The following is a 17,061-nucleotide window of genomic DNA, read 5'->3' on the forward strand; positions in this document are numbered from 1 at the left end:
AGGTAGAATGGCCCTGTCTTTCGCTTAAGTTAATTGACCAGGTCAACTGGAAACACATAAAAAAATAAAAATATTCCTCTGCATTTAATTGCTGTAACATATTCTTTCATGTCCATAATCACCATTTACTTAACCTTCACCCAAAATATAATCACCTTCCCTCCACTGACAAGCAACCGATTCATTTGTCGTAGAATTGCATCCATGGTCTTTCTCTTTGAACTTGAACTCGTAGTTTTCTCCAACAATGGAAAAACTCATATTTCACTTGATGACACCACAATATCCTTGGGAGGGGACAAGGTCCCAAAATCTGAACCAAATGTGCCTACCTGCCTGCTTTGCTTCAGGCTCAGTAGAACAAATAATGAGTAGTTACATTAATTATTTTTCTGTTTACGTTTACAGAAACTAACAAACTAAGCACTAAAGTGAAGCATAGCACCTACAGTGAGCTTTATAATGTTTGGGACAAAGACATTTTTTCTTGATTTGGCTTGGTACTCCACAATTTTTGATTTGTAATCAAACAAGTGACGTGGTTAAAGTTCAGATTCTCAGCTTTTAGTAAAATGTATTTTTATGCATTTTGGTTTCGCCATGTAGAAATGACAGCACTTATACATAGTCCCCCCATTTCAGAGCACCATAATGTCTGGTACAAATGGCTTCACAGGTGTTTTTGATTAGCCACGTCTGTTCAATTGCTTCCTTAGTGCAGGTATAAGAGAGTTTTCTGTATCTAGTCTTGATTGCCTTTGGAGTCTGTTATTGACATTTGTTAACATGAGGAACAGAGCTGTGCCTATAAAAGTCAACAAAGCCATTATGTATAAAAAGCGCTGTAATTTCTACATGGTGAAATCAAAGAAAATAAAAAGATGTCTTTGCCCCAAACATTATGGAGCTCAGTAATGCTCCTGTGATATGGAGAGTTAAGAGTCAATGGATACATCTTTTAATCTTTCTTTGACCTTGCTACACAGTTTAGCTGACTGAAAATCCAGTTCCACAAGACTCTGTTCACTTACTAAACTTAGTATGCAAACAAATTTAATCACATTGCTAAATCTAACAGTAACTGAATTGCCATCCCCTTTTTTACCGACATATGCAGTCTTACACACACGATTCAGCCCATTGGCACTGTGTTGTCTCTTTTCCCCGGATGAACGATGCACAAATGCCCTCAGGCCTCCTCTGCCATTGGCTTTGCATTTATCATTTTTTAATTACATTGCTTCTTTAACAGACAGTCACATTTCCATTGGATGTATTTAGAATTTTAAAGTATGTATAAATATATTGGCAGTTTTAGGTCTTGAATAAAGGCATCCTCAAAGATGCTTTCAATATGTGAAAGGCTGTCAGTGATGGAATGTGCTGTAATAGGGTGCCCCCCCCACCACTGCGCACAGACATCAGGAGGCAGCTCCCAGGAGTGCACCACAGGGAGGTCAGAGTTGAAATGGCTGACCCCAGGATTGTTAATCAACTGTGCTACATCTGCCGTCAGCTGAAAGAGCTGCAGTGTTAACCTGAGAGATGGCTGTAGTCATATCAGAGGGGCCATCAATACGCACTTCATCAACCCTTTCCTAATGCTCCCCTCGCAAGTCATTGATATACACTTGTTTAGGGATCAACCATTCACATTGACTGTTCTTCTTGTTTTTCCAAAAGTACATTAAGTATGAATTACTGTACATCCGAGTATCATTGGTTGATTTGTAGTTACAGTTTTACATTTTGGGAATTGGCTTTTCATTTTTATTTACTAGCATACCCGAGGAAAACTGAGGAAGGTGGGTATAATAAAATGGCTTACATGACATCATAATCCTCCGGCAGAAGATAGCATGCAAACACAAATAGTTTTGTTTTAGTCTTTCCTTCTTCTGTTAACTTCAATTTAATGGAAATGAGATATATGTTTTTGACCGAAAAAAAAGTCTTCAGAGTCTTCATGAACTCGCAAGCTTTGATCAGATTATATGATTCATAGCCAAGAAACTGCTTTTTTGGAAGAACACTAGCCTTCCAGGCTTGATTTTGGATTGTAATGAATCCCATATATATAACAACTGTCCAGTATATTATCAAGTTTAACATACAGTTCTATGTATTTAGTGGTCACAGTATGCCCTTTCTATTGCCACATGAAGGCTTTAATTGTACCCTCTAGGCCATGCACCCATTGATTTACAGATGTATGTACAGTGCCATGAAAAAGGTAGATGCCCTCTTACTGATGTTCTCTATTACTGCATATTTGTCAGGCTGAATGGTTTCAGATCTTTAGACAAAATGTAATAATAAACAAAGGGACCCTGAGTAAACACAAAATAAAATTTTTTTAAAATTCATTTATTTAATCAAATAAGTTATCAAACACCCATGTCACTCATGTGAAAAAATAATTGCCCCCTTAATTATTTAATCAACCAATTAACCAAATTTAATTAATAATTAGATTTAGCTGATTGAACACAACCAGGCTTAACTGCAGCCAGCCCTGTTGAATCTAAACCTCACTCATATTGAACCTTAACATCAGAGTGAAGTAGCCACCACAAAATGTCTACAAGCACACTATGCCATGATCAAAGGAAATTCCTGAAGAGATGAGAAAAACGTTGTTGAAATATATCAGTCTGGAAAGGGTTACAAAGCCATTTGAAAAGCTCTGGGACTCCAGAGAACCACAGTCAGAGCCATTATCTCCAAATGGAGAACACTTGGAACAGTAGGGAATTTTCCCAGGAGTGGCCAGCCTGCCTAAATATGCAGCTACAAGTCATCCATGATGTCACAAAAGATCCCAGAAGAACATCCTAAGAACTGCTGGCCTCTCTGGCCTCAGCTAAGGTCAGTGTTCATGACTCCACAATAAGATAGAGACTTGGCAAACTGGTATTCATGGGAGAGTAGCAAGGCAGCAACCACTGCTAAACAAGAGAAACATCAATGCTGTTTACATTTCGACTGCACCTTTGTATGTATATATTCTTAACTGCACTACTTGTACATAGGGCCACTGCAGTTCAGCAAATGTGCAATATCTCAGCTGCTAATCTTACCGTATTGTATTGTTTTATATCTTATTGTTTTATAGGTTACTGCAAATATATACATTTTATACATTTAATATTTTATTTATATATATATATAGCACTCTAAATTAGTTTAGCTTGAACTCTGTTCTATTTTTAGTTGCTGTTATGTGTGAATGCACCATCAGAATTGCTACTCACTACTTCGTTGTACACTGCAATGACAATAAGGGAATCTATCTATGCTCGTTTCAAATTTGCAAAAAAAGCACCAGAATGATCCCCAAGCTGTTTGGGATAATGTTCTATGGACAGGTGAGTAAAAAGTGGAAATTTTTTGGATGACATGGGTCCTATTATGTCTGGTGTAAAGTAAATACAGCATTTCACACGAAGCACGTCATACCAGCAGTCAAACGTCCTGGTGTGATGGTGCAGAGATGCTTTGCTGCCTCGGGACCTGGACAACTTGCCATTATTGCAGGGACCATGAATTCTACTCTTCCCTTAAATATCCTTCAGGAGAATGTCTGGTCATCTGTCCGTGAGCTGAAGCTGCAGTGTAATTGAGTTATGCAGCTAGACAATGATCCAAAACACAGTTATTAAATTTAAGGGGGTACTTTTTTGACATGGGTGATATGGGTGTTTGATGACCTTTTTCATTCAATAAATGAAATAATAATTTTAAAAATGTGTTTTATGTTTACCCATGTTCTCTTTGACTTATATTGCATTTTGTCTAAAGATTTTAAACAGTTCATTGAGACAAATATGCAATGATAGAAGATATCAGGATATCTTTTCACAGCACTGTATATGCATTTCAAAATCATACTTTTCAGTAAAATCATAAAATTCATGAAACAGATGGGTCCAGGACTATTTTTGTGGATGTTGAGTGACAATTGTTTTTTTTTTTCCTTTTTGTCTCTTTGAACATGACATACACAGTCATATTGCAATGAAGACAAATACCAGATTTACTTTGTTCTTTTGCCTTCATAATATATTTTATAAACGACACCATAAATGATACTGCGATTCAGCATGACTTTGTATGTCATCATATCCATCTTTTTCTCAAAGCTGGTGAATAGGCTTCTTTCTTATAATGGCTTTAGGCTGCCCTTTACATGGGCAGATCTTTCTCTGGGTGTGAAACATCTGTTCCAAGTTGCATTGCGTGTCTCTTCTCAGCCTGTCAGTTATCAGAATCCTGGCACCGGCTGTCTCAGACCCATCCTGTGTAACCCGAGTCCCTCTGAAAAAGATTCTCTCCACCTTCAGGGCACTATTTCACTTGAAACATTCCATGATCGGAAGGAAAAACATTAAAACGCACATGCAAGAACACACATGCACAAACGTACACATATAAATACACACATACTCACACAAACACAGAGACAAACACTGAAACACACACACGCAACACACACACAAAGTTTCATACTCAGGGTCAAAGGTATGGGTCATAATATTACACAAACTATTTTACAAATAGTAAAATATATTTAGCATTACAATAAAAGTGCATGTTTTGTTTAGACTTTCAGCTAGATTTAGGTCACTGCTGGATAAGAACAGCATTTTCAGTGTTCAGTCAGTGACAAAGTGCATATATAGAACTTGAAAAAAGTATCTTGTTACTGTCAGCTTTCAAGCCCTATACTTTTTAATGTATCAAATCAAACTGTGGGAAATGTATCTTAGGTTTCATTGGTTAAACATGCATTTGCTGCCCTAGAGATATGTGACAATTTCATTTTGAATTCCAGGAATCATTGTAATTCATTGTAATCTCACAGCCCAAGGTAAAGCCTGAGTTCATTGAATGAAATCTGAAGTCTGCAGTAAATTATTTAAGTCTACAATATACGCAATCACAGAGTGCTCACTCCACTTCATTTAGAAGCTTGAGTACACAAAAAACGTTTTTCGTGGAAACATGGAGAATGTAGGGACTGCCCACATCCTGGGGCAGAGTGCTAGATATCTGCATTACTGCAGTCAAACACACGTCGAGCTGTCAGATCATAAACATGGAAATATTACATGGGCTGTACTGTCCTATAGATCAAATAATAAAATGTTAATGTTGTCATATAAGTTCTAATATGGTTGAGATGGTGGAGCAGTGTATTATTTTTAATTGATTATTTTTATAGTTAATTGACTTCTCGAAAATGAGAGCAGACAGCTACCTCCCCAGACTGCACTTTCTATATAATTTGTTTGCAAATATTCCCCTCTTGAGAGGGATAGCAGTCAAAGGCCTGCAATTCTCCCAGGTTTTGCATGAAACCCAGTATTTATAGACCAAGTGAAAATAGAGGTGCCATCAATTACTTTGGTTATACTGTATGTGTCTTACAGCCAGAAGAGCTACTTCATATTCTCAGAGGCTGGATTTCGGCTGCAGTAAACCAAAACCCTCCCACCAAGCACAAACAATGGCGATTCTCTTCAGTCAGACCTGTGATGCTACATCTTTGCTGAATGTGCCCACATCTTTGCAGTCAGACCTGTGATGCAACATCTTTGCTGAATGTGCCCACATTGTAGATTCTCCAGAGACTGAAATATAGCAATTATAACTTGTTTGTGTAGCTAGGTAAAGGTATTGTTGGCTTTTTTTTGACCGAAAGCGATATGCATAATCATTGATTATTGACACAATTCTCCATTCTGATTGATTGAGTTCTCAATTTTATATTTAAAAGTCTTCCAGAATGGGCCAATAAACATAATCTACATAACATAGTATTTTATCATGTGCAATATGATCTCAGATAGATCTTGTAATAAAAACATTCTTCTGAAATGTGTTAGCTTTTTTGTCTGCCATAATGCTGTTGACCTTAATGATGCCATATTTTTAGCTGATTTGCTGGTAGCAAAACGTACATTATATAGCTGCATTATTATATGCAACCTTTTATCTTTCATAACCTGCCTTACCTTTGTTTTGATATATATGGAACAGAATTGTCCTAATGTCATATTTCATTCAGACAAATAAGATGATTCCTTAGGCTGACAATTAGACATTTTTATGTTGCTAACCTGAGGAAGTCATGACTGCTTGATACATCCGATTTCCTTTCAAATACTGGTGACCTACACTTACACAGGGCACTCTGAATAAAGGTAGAATCGTGTCAACCATGTGATCAGCATACCATACAGGCAGTCAGACTAAATGTCATCTTTGAAAGCAAATCCATGGGAATCCCTCAGTCTGCCTGCATGATGCTATGGACATTATTTGAACCCTGATGATAGATCAAGTTGAATGATTATGTCAGTCATATTGTCCAATTGCATAGAATGACTTTCTAAATAGCTTCTTGATGGGGGGGTGGATGGTGGGAGTGAGTCATGGACACGGATACCTCACTTTGTTTAAAAGCAAATGGGACAGGGAAAGATCACTGGCAGCTTTTGTACTGATGACAAAACCAGTTCCACTGATGTGACCGCCTTAAGTAATATAAGAGAAACAGGTAAAGACAAGTCAGTGCATTCATTTGAGCAGAGAGCATTAAGATTCAGTTCTCAGGTTGTAATTCCAATCACCTGTTCCGAGCTGAACAAAGCCAACAGTCTGTTTCCCGTTGAGCCTGTGGAAGCTGGCATTCTGCAATGGGCCTAAATCATATTAATAATGTGCTGATGAAAAACAGCACAGATGGAAGGCAGTGAGACAGCCCTGCATGATGTCAGCAATCAGCATGTTCGAGCTGTAATGTTTCCCTTCTCAAATAATGCATCTGTTATATTCATTTCAAGGTGCAGTGCCAATCCATTCATTGGCCGTTTGACTATTTGACTGAATTCAATTATAGTCAGCCTGAACTTTCTGAAGACCTCATATAACCGTTTATGACATCAATATGTCTTGACGCACAATTTGTAAATCTGGATTGTTTGGTTATTGTGCCTTATAAGCACAGCAATTTACCTAAACCTAGGCAAAATATGAAAGTCCTTTGAAGGAAAACTTTATTTCTTGAAATACAATACAGGGAAGACCGGACAAAGTGCCTCATTCATTTGATTGTACGTAAATGGCATGCCCCTGCCCTTCTCCAAAAGACAATGCTGTAAGTTGGAGGAAAAAGTTCTATTAAGCAAGCAATGGATATTTAAAGCTGGATATCAAAGAGAAGTAATTACTTGGAAAATTCTTATCTTCTGCGATAATGGAAAAGATTCATATCATGATTAATGTTACCCTAGTAAAGATTTTGACTATTTCTTTATCTGTATTGATAAAAGGTTTAATAGACCAGGCCTACACTACTAACTTCCTTCATTGTCAATATGTGCAGTTGTTATGTCAGAACAGATAGGAGAATGGCGTATAGTCTAAAAAATACATCACTATTCATCAGTGTAGAGACATGTTCGGTGGTATTGTCGCAATACTGTTGAATTTTATGTCTCGGAAAATATGAGCTGAAATTCACCTGATTTCAGCTTTTTCAGGATTCATAGTAAACATATACTCTACATTTTTCATGTCTTCAAAATCACCATAAATGAAACTTTGGGATGCACTGTACTGTATATGGTATGGTATCAATTAGTAAATGCTAAATTGATTGATTAATCTGGAGTGCCATTGCTTAGCAACATACATATCTGTAAAACCATAGGTTGAACACAATGCAGTCACAATCATAACAGACATCTTACCATATTACTTTATAGAAATGTTTTGCTCACATTTTGCTTTAAACCTTCTTGAGATTCTGATAAAGTGCATACTGCTTTAAATAACATTTAATACAGCACTGTCCAGAAACTTTGCTTTGTGTTTTATTTGTGTCCTACATTTTGCATGACTCTTTTAGTCTATTTTCTGTACAGTAGATGTATCAAGTGTGTTTCATAAAGCTTCCCAGAACAAAAATATAAACAGTGGGTCTCATCAAAGTTTTTCATTTTATGAATAAATCAGGTCTTTTAAGTGCTAAACGGAAAGGCACACACACTTGTTCAAGAACTCAAATATATAAAGAGGGAGCTCATTTCTGAGTTGAATATGTTCCGAAGAACAATGAGGCCATTTTACTCCTGAACATGCACAAGTAAAGGAATGAAAATTACTATTTCTGTACAAATCCTGCTATTCAGTCATTGTGAAGGAATTTGAAACACTATAGGAAATGGTGCCATAAAATATATTTCAACTGAAATTACATTTGAAAGTTTTTAAATGTACCCATTTACTGGATTTCTTTTGGAAATAGTTAAAATAGAGTAAATGAAATTATACCTTTAAGGAGAAATGACATCTCTTTGTGCCAGATGAACAGCTCAGGCCTTGGATGCCAGTCACTAATGTGAGGCAAAGCAAACTGCCTCCAGTCTGGGGTTTTCTCTCCTTGCCTGCAGACTGGCAACCCCACAGGGGGCATCTGTGTCATGCACTCTCAAATACACTTAGATCTCCTTTGCAAATAAGGAAGAGCACATCAACAGCTACTGCTAAGCAGTGATTGTTTTCCATCTATTTATATAATATCTACAGATCACGAGGTGCACCACCGTACAGCTCTGCTCCTTAGTAATGGGTGGTAAAGTTTGTCTACTGAGGGTTATATAGGGTTGGTTTAATGATAAAAATACCTTTGAGATGCGGTTACGGGTAATTAAAAATTGACACTTAACAGAACAGAACAATTAATAATCTGTTTAATGGTGGCTAGTTAATCTGTCTTGCAAAGGCGACCTTTTATAAAATGTATGATGGCAATATTGTATACTGAGATGCAGATTCTGATTCAGCGCAGAGTAACAAGGACTTATCTGTTTCAGGATTTTGAACTTCTGCTCTTAATTATGTAATTAGCTCCGTTATATCTTAATCTGACACAGAGGTGGAAAGTCCAGGGGTCAAAAAAGTAAAAGGCCGGCCATGTGTTGCTTCCACCATGAACTCAACCAGCTGATTTCATTCAAATAGCTCTACTTTCCGGTCGAAGAATTCTGCTAATTAGCAAATCCAGGTGACTGGAACAAAATAGTGGGGAGGACTTTTACTTTTTTAACCTGGATTTTCCACATCTGATTTGAAATTTGTGAAACACACCAGCTTCAACCACAGACTGCAAGAGAATTGTGAAGATTTTACTGTGATCATGTACAGGAGTGAACCAGTGCAATTTATAGAGCAGTCAGAAAACTAAAACTAAGGTAATTGGTTGGAACAAAAACCAGCCTGCAGACTGATCCTTCAGGGCTGGAGTTGTGCACCATTCCTTTAACTGGAAATATTATCCCATTGAGATGTGTCTGCTCTGTACCATTCTGGAGAAAACATAAAAACATGTCCTTGAGTATTTGCTTTTCTTCAATATTTTCCTCAAAAAAGTGATAGAAGAGAGTAACTGCAAAATGTGAGAAACACACTTTCTAACTTGTTTCTCACTTTCAGTTATCTTCATTCCTGGTCCTCAAAAGCTGCAGGGTCTGCTGGTTTTTATTGTTAGTTCACACTTTTTTGATCAATTAAACCAGCCAATTATTAATGCGAAAACTAAAACCAGCAGACCATGCTGCTGCTCTCCAGGACCAGGAATGAAATACACCGTAAATTAAGCCAGCTTCAAACAGTGCAGACTATGCACCTGAATTTATTGTACAGCTGCAATATTTGCTGGAAAACAGGAACACCATACAGCCTCTTTAGTGATGATTTCCTCATGTAATTTAATTTGTCCTGGGTAATGCATCATTCATCAGAGTAATGGGAAGGTGGTTACTCCTGCATTTAAAATGAGATCTCAGCAGTCAGTCCTGCTCCAACTGTGTTCCTTAGAGGTAAACCATCCGCACGTGTTTAGGGAGTCATTAACTTTCACAGTTGGTCACAATGAGGTATGACAAAGGACAATGGGCTCATTAATCTACTGCTGACATCACCAGCTGCATATGTTGTCTATTTTTCAGGAATGTGACTCCAGTCTCAAGTGGAAATTTCAAGGTGACAGAGATAGTTGTATTTTCCACAGAAATGGTACTGCTCCTGATGTCTCTCTCACGGATGTGAGTGCAGAAATATTATGTCCTGACATATGAATAATTAAGTTTTATTTTGGAAGTGGCATGAGTGACTGATCTGACATTTGGTTTGAACCTACTGATGACCTGTAGTTAAAGTATGGGTTTAATTCATTTGGATAAATCCATTATGTTATCTACCATTATTTATTTTTGGAGAATTTGTGTGCACAGTAGCATTATTAAAATTTTTCTCCTGTAACACTGCGTTTAGTTCCATTAATAACTAACTGTTGAGGAGTCATGTCTCCCTTGAATAATAAATACAAATGTATTGGATATCGATTCTCATGAAGAGCCACCAGGTCCAGGAAATGATTTGTATACAGGATAAAATGAACATTAGTCATTTTAGAGATACTGAAGCTATTATATATGTTTTTATTTCATCACACATAGACTATTCTAATGCTGTTTTTACATTGCAATACGTCACATCCTCTTTAAGTTGTCCAAAACTCAGCTGCAAAAAAATCAAGAGGCGGGACCTTATCACCCCTATTTATCTTCTTTTCACATTTTACAATAGATTTAAAAAGGTAAGCACCAGACATTATAAAAAATGAAATAGACCAGCCAAAGAGAAGACGTTGTCCAATTTGAGGATTCACACCCTTATAAAACATCATTTTATTGAAATAAATAAATATAGATGCTCAGCATCTGAGGCAGTATCAGGGAAACTTAGTTAACTTTTCTGGCAAAGGCCTCCTGTAATCTCATTGATGGTAGCAGATTTCCTATAATAGATTTGATTAGTTGGGGTCATTTTGTTTTTTCATTTTATGGACCCACGACAAGTATCTGTGCCCACTGAAAAACAGCGGGAAACTGAAGTGTGCTCCCATAGTGATTTTCTCCACTTGGTACAACTAGCATCAGTGGATTATTTGTTTTGCTAATATGGAGATTTAAGATGTTCTTGAGGCTGCTGTTGCAATATTCATTGCGCCCCTATTTGAAGCTACTGCAGTAGGTCTTTGGTTGAAAACTGAAGCCTGATATGGTAACAGGTTTGTGGTTGATAATCAAAGAAATATCCAGCAAGGCCTAGAGAATGATGTCTCTATGGAGAAACAAGTGAATATTTGAAGGGAAAGGCTTTGTCAGCTACATGTACCAGTCGAAATGCCAACATAGTTAAATATATATTTCTAATGTCAAGTTTTACCTTGTTTTTGTATCACTGGAGACATTCATCTTCAGCACACTCCAGTGCCTCTCCAGAGGTTCAGTGGTAAGTCTTGTTTTATTATAGTAGGTTGACATCCTTATTTCCTAACTAGCTAAGCAAAGCGACCAGCATTTCATGTGGAATATTTTATGGTGCAGTAGATGGATAGTTACAAGCCTTTCGTGTGTAAACCATTTTTACCAAAGCACTCTGGGACACCTTTGATTTATAAACAAAGCATATCAAAAAGTTGGTGGGGTGATACCACATTGGAGAGAAAAGTTAGTGAGGCTTATATACTGTATATCTGAGCCTGACAAGTGAAGCTATTATACGCCATGGGTGACCTCTGGCCTATACGTCAGGGCCAAGATTGTGACACCTTTTCACATGAAAAGTGTGAGATATTCACAAATGCAAGCAATAACAATCATGAAGAAGTGTCTATGCAATTTCGCTGATACACGGGAAATATGTGTAACATTTACTTTGTGTTCAACCTGAATGAGGCTTTGTTCAGTACACAGCCAATCAGGTTGCCGCTGTTGCTTTGTATCATCAGCATGTGAGTAATGTAGGTCAGTAAAAGGTTTTTTACTTTGCCCCAAACAAAAATATTCTGTGACACTGACAGTGAAGATAGCACATAGACAGCCTGTGTTTTGGGCATGTGTAAATCTGCCTACCATGAATGATTCTTGTCAATATTAGTAAAGTGCAGAAGAATTTGCCCAGTGGGGTTAGGTGTTATTATTAAGGTATTGGTTACACACTGCTCCAGACAGACTGCCTGTAGCGCTAATATGTCTGACAATGTGAGCCAGTATGTCTTGTACTGTATATCATGCACATGATCAGTCTTGTGCAATACTAGTTGAAACAAGTGAGTACAAAAATTATGTGTAAATTATTCACAGTAATCAAAGACTTCATCATGATATTTTATTATGAATGACTGTTTGTTAAAAGGCTGCAAAGCTCCATTGTTAAGCTAATACGAGTCAGTAAGTCAGTCAGACCACGTGTAATCAGCATGGCATTTTCCACATAATTTCATTCTGGAAACAGGTGCGTTTCAGTGTTGGACGCTTCTAAGCATTTTTCTCAAGAAGTATTTTTTTTTCTTTCTTTCTTTCGGAGAAATCATCTCCTTTTGTCAGTCAGACAATGACATGTGAAAGTGAGTCCTGTGCTGAAAGCTGAGTCCAGTGAAGGAGATGAGTGATGCAGGGGCCAGGGGCCCAGGTTAACAGCAGCAGTGTGGCTGCTCATTTCTTCACCGTGCCCAGAACCATACGTACATACCTCCCCAGTCGACTGGAAACATTGAATCAGAGGGGACTCAACATGAGCAGTGCAGACCGAATGCGGATGCATGGATGCATCCTGTTTCCTAACTTTAAATACTTTCACCCCCCCCCCCCCCCCCAAACTGCACTCATACACAATATTGTGTCACAGGTAGTAAATGTTTCTTTTGCACCCTAGTGCTGGAAGGACAAAATAATAGCTTTGGGAAATATTAAACATAATGGCATTTCCAATAAAATGAGAAAAGATTTTATTTCTTTGGAGAGTGAAATCTGACATGTGGTCCCATCCTGTGTGATCATTTTCTGTGTGAGTTGCTATACTTTGTGTTCTCATGAATTTGAAACCCACAACTGAGACAAACACTCATGCTTGACAGACTTATGGAAAGCGTCAATCTCTGGCCAAATTGCCTGCTGTGCTTTGTCCTTAGTTTGACAGTGGTACTATACACTTAGCAGCCTGATTATTTTAAAGAGATTAGGTTTCTGCACTCTTACGTGATGATGTGAATTTCTATATGTATATGTGTGTATGTGCCTATTTAATCTTTAAATGTGTCTTCAAATTCCTGCCTCATATAAATGTAATAATGTTACTTGTCCATTTTTATGATTTCATGATACCTGAATATATGATAAAAGCATTATACAAAACTAGTTCAATCATCACTGTACTTTACAGGTTACTGACCATTCCCCAACATCTCATCAATGTGACAAATGTTGCAAATGATGCATGCTTGCAAATATAAAGATACATAAAATATAAAAGTATATTTGTCACAGAAACAATTTTGATTATGATTTAATAGATAACTAGAATTATCAGACAATACTAATATAACTAACAGGGATTTACTTGCAGTGACTAGATCTAATAACCTTGCCTTGAAATAGTGAGGAAAATGGAAATTCCCACTGGGGAAATGATCCAAAGTGTATTGCTAGTATTAGCTGTCTCACTGCATCAGTCCCTTTCTGGATGGTAAGCACTTGACTGGGTGTTATGCCACATATGGGAGCAATCACATTTTGTTGTAGGCAACCCTTCAAGAAGAATTAATAACAGAGTGGTTCTGTTTAATAAAAACATGGAACGTATTATTAACCAATCTGACCCTTGTATGAGGATGGCAAAATGCCATTCCATGGATTGGAAACATGATTCAGATCAGGAATTTTCAGCTGAATAGAAGGCTACTGGACTCTAACCAGCCAAGCCCTGGGGTCTGTTCCACAGTTGGGATAGGTGACCTTATGTATGATCATGGTATTTATGGAAATAAGGTTTTCATCAGAAAGCAGGATGGGGAGTCATAATAGCAGAGGAATTCTGAACTTTTTACCTTTAAATACTATTATTGTCCTAAACCACACTGATACAGCCTAGTAGGAGTTCAATCCCAAAAAAAACCTTTAAGGATAAATAAATGCACATTATATGAAAAAGCCAAAGACCTGTAGGCACATTTTCTGCTGTACAGTTGAAATAAATGGCAAAAGAAAGAAGACAAACAGGAGAGTACAGAAATACAAGCAAAAGCTTTTTTTTTTTTTTTTTAATCAATGCACAAAATTAAATTTGGGAAAACCTCCCAGTGACTGCTGCCCTACTGCAGACATTGGCAGTTGCCAACACCCTGCTTAATGAAAGACTGCAAGTGGAGCAATAAATGACACTGTGAAGATGGGAATTTACATCTGCTGTAAATAGCATGTGATGACTCACATAAAAGGCTGCCTGTTAATTTGTTAACTCTGTAAAAGACAGAAATACATATTTTCAATTAATTCAGCAATCTATGCATAGGAAAAAATGAGATTTTCTCCAAAGGCAAGTCATGCTGTATACCACGTGGGAAGAGAATAGCCGTCCAATTAGTATATTTGGTCCTATAATGGACTATACACTGCAAGAATCCCACATTTACTGGACTGGAGTGCATTTCTGATCATACTGATGTTTTCTGCACAATAGAGAAGGGAAAAAAACAACAATAGTTCAATGTCATTATTAAGAGTAGAAGAGAAGAGAAATAATCAAGAGAGAAATAGATTTTGCTCCTTTCTGGTCAGTTCCTAGTTGGGAAGGAAAAATGTGAAGCTACAATTTCTATGTAATTCCACTTCTGTCTCTTTTATCCGTAAATTATTCCATGCATAGTCAGCATCCTCAGTGTGTCATCCTTTTATTCTGAGTGCATGTTTCTGATTATTTTTTCTCTGAACTGAAGGAACAGCCACAATCTGATCCCACATAAAATGCATATTTCCATCATCTTCTAAGTTATAGGATTATAATTGGATTCATCTTTTTTATAGAAGGCAAAAAGCCACAATTGTAAGAAACTATGGCAAGCCTTTACTTTAAATTTCTTATGAACTACATACTAGGATAAGTATCTTATAACCTCATGCCTGTCAGATATAATATGTTTTATTTTCATCTTTAAACAAAAAAATATATATTTTATTGAAAGTGCAAATGCTTACTTGTCTGAGGATAACTTGAAGTAATGAGTAAATTCCTAGGGATTAGAAATTCCAAATCAAAAGTCCCAGTCCATGCCTGGAAGTTAGAAGTGATTGTACTTTGTATGATGTTTTTGTTTTACAGAAACACCTAGGGCATTTGTTATGAATTGGTACTGATTTCTTTGCTTTCTGTGTCTGCTTTCTGTGAACTTTAAAGAATAGCACACTAACCTGTGACAATAAAATTCTCTGCTATGGGTACTGTTTGGTGAGGGGGGCAGTTTTTGTGTTGTAGAATTCCAAATCCACCCATTTGTGCTTGAATCAAAAGAAGGCAGTTTGTAAAAACATACATTTATTTTGCTAATTGCTTGTTAAGGAATTCTGAAAGCATGAATTCCTTTAGGTCCAGGCTGTAGTACAGACCGGTGACATCATACTATTGTTTGGCCTCACTGAAAAAAGCTGCATTCCCACTGACACACTCATCTCATATCCTCTTCTCAACACCCCACAGTGTTACTGTATTAAACACTCCTTTTCACTTCATTTGACGAAAGGAAGAAAGGTTGGGTGGAGAGGGGGGTGCGGATTGTTCCAGACCGTATCATCCGAGGAGACAGGTTTGGGGGCCCCAGCTCTGGCTGCTCTCTGGGCTTCAGTCTGTCTGAGGCTCTGTCCCCATTCACAGTCTGGCCCGAGCACTTTGATCAGGCGACCATTCAAGGGGAGTAAAACGAATGGATGAAGAACCCTTTCAGCTCTGGAATTAATATACTGCACCTCACAGACATAAACATGCTCACACAGACACACACACACACACACACACACACAAAGGCACTTTTCTATTGACACACATGCAAATACCCAAGGCTTGTGTTTCGCAATGTTAATTTGCTTTTCAGTTACTTTATAGCTTAATTTTTGGAGGTTTTTGCGTATGTTCATCGAGGAGATACCATGGTACATATTGGTGCTCTGGGGGCCTTTCACAGTCAGTTGTGAAACTGAAAAATCTCAGTCTCATAATAGATAGGTCATACAGTTCTCTTAAATTATCATGTGTTTTTGCTGCACTTAATTGTTGTTTATTTTCAATGGGTTAAATTATCATGTCATTGCTTTCAAGTGTGAATACTCTGAACCTCCCAAGGCATGTAACCACTCAGATACTGTGTTAGATGAGAACAGTGTGCTGGTTCAAAAAGTGACTCTAAGAATATGATTGATTTGTTTATGCATGCAAATCTCTGGTGTACATAGTGGGCTGGATTTGAGTTAGCAGTAGCTGCCAGTGCAGGATATTTGGTGGGGTGAATCGTGCATGTCTTTTCCTCTAGTATCTCTTTGTATTTCATAGTTATCTTTGCCTTTCACGGATTACCAGGAGATATATAAAGAATTGCTGCTCACATAAAAAGACCCCTATGATGATGATGCACCATTTTAACTGAAGTGTGAATGCCAATGTTCTGTCTCAACATCTGGCATGTCTGGGACAAGGTGTCCGTTTTAGTACTAATGTAGAGCTCCAATTAACAAGCTCTCAGGCTCATTGATTTCCCTCCACTGCGACTGTGCTGTGATACATCGGCCTAGCACAGTCTGACAGAAGAGAACTGAGTGAAAGTGCTATAATAAATGCACTGCCATGTCATCTCTGAATGCATCCTGAGGATACATCTACATTTCCCCCCTTACTTCCCCCGCCCCCCACTCATCCCGTTCCTCTCAGCTCACAACCAGACCATCAATATTTTATTACCTGTCCTTATAGTTCCCTATTGATCTGCCCTTCCCTGGCTTGAAGCTCGTATGTGGACTCCAATCCACTGCATAACCTTTTCTGCATGTCATGGCCCTGGATGGTGGTGGGGACGGAATTAAACTGCGCTGGTTTGAGCTGCTCATCGATTGCTGGGGAGGTGAATGGCATGTGTCACATTAGGAGCCCTCACTGTGTGACCTC

The sequence above is a fragment of the Anguilla anguilla genome, chromosome 2 (genome assembly GCF_013347855.1).
Source record: "Anguilla anguilla isolate fAngAng1 chromosome 2, fAngAng1.pri, whole genome shotgun sequence".
NCBI lineage: Eukaryota > Metazoa > Chordata > Actinopteri > Anguilliformes > Anguillidae > Anguilla > Anguilla anguilla.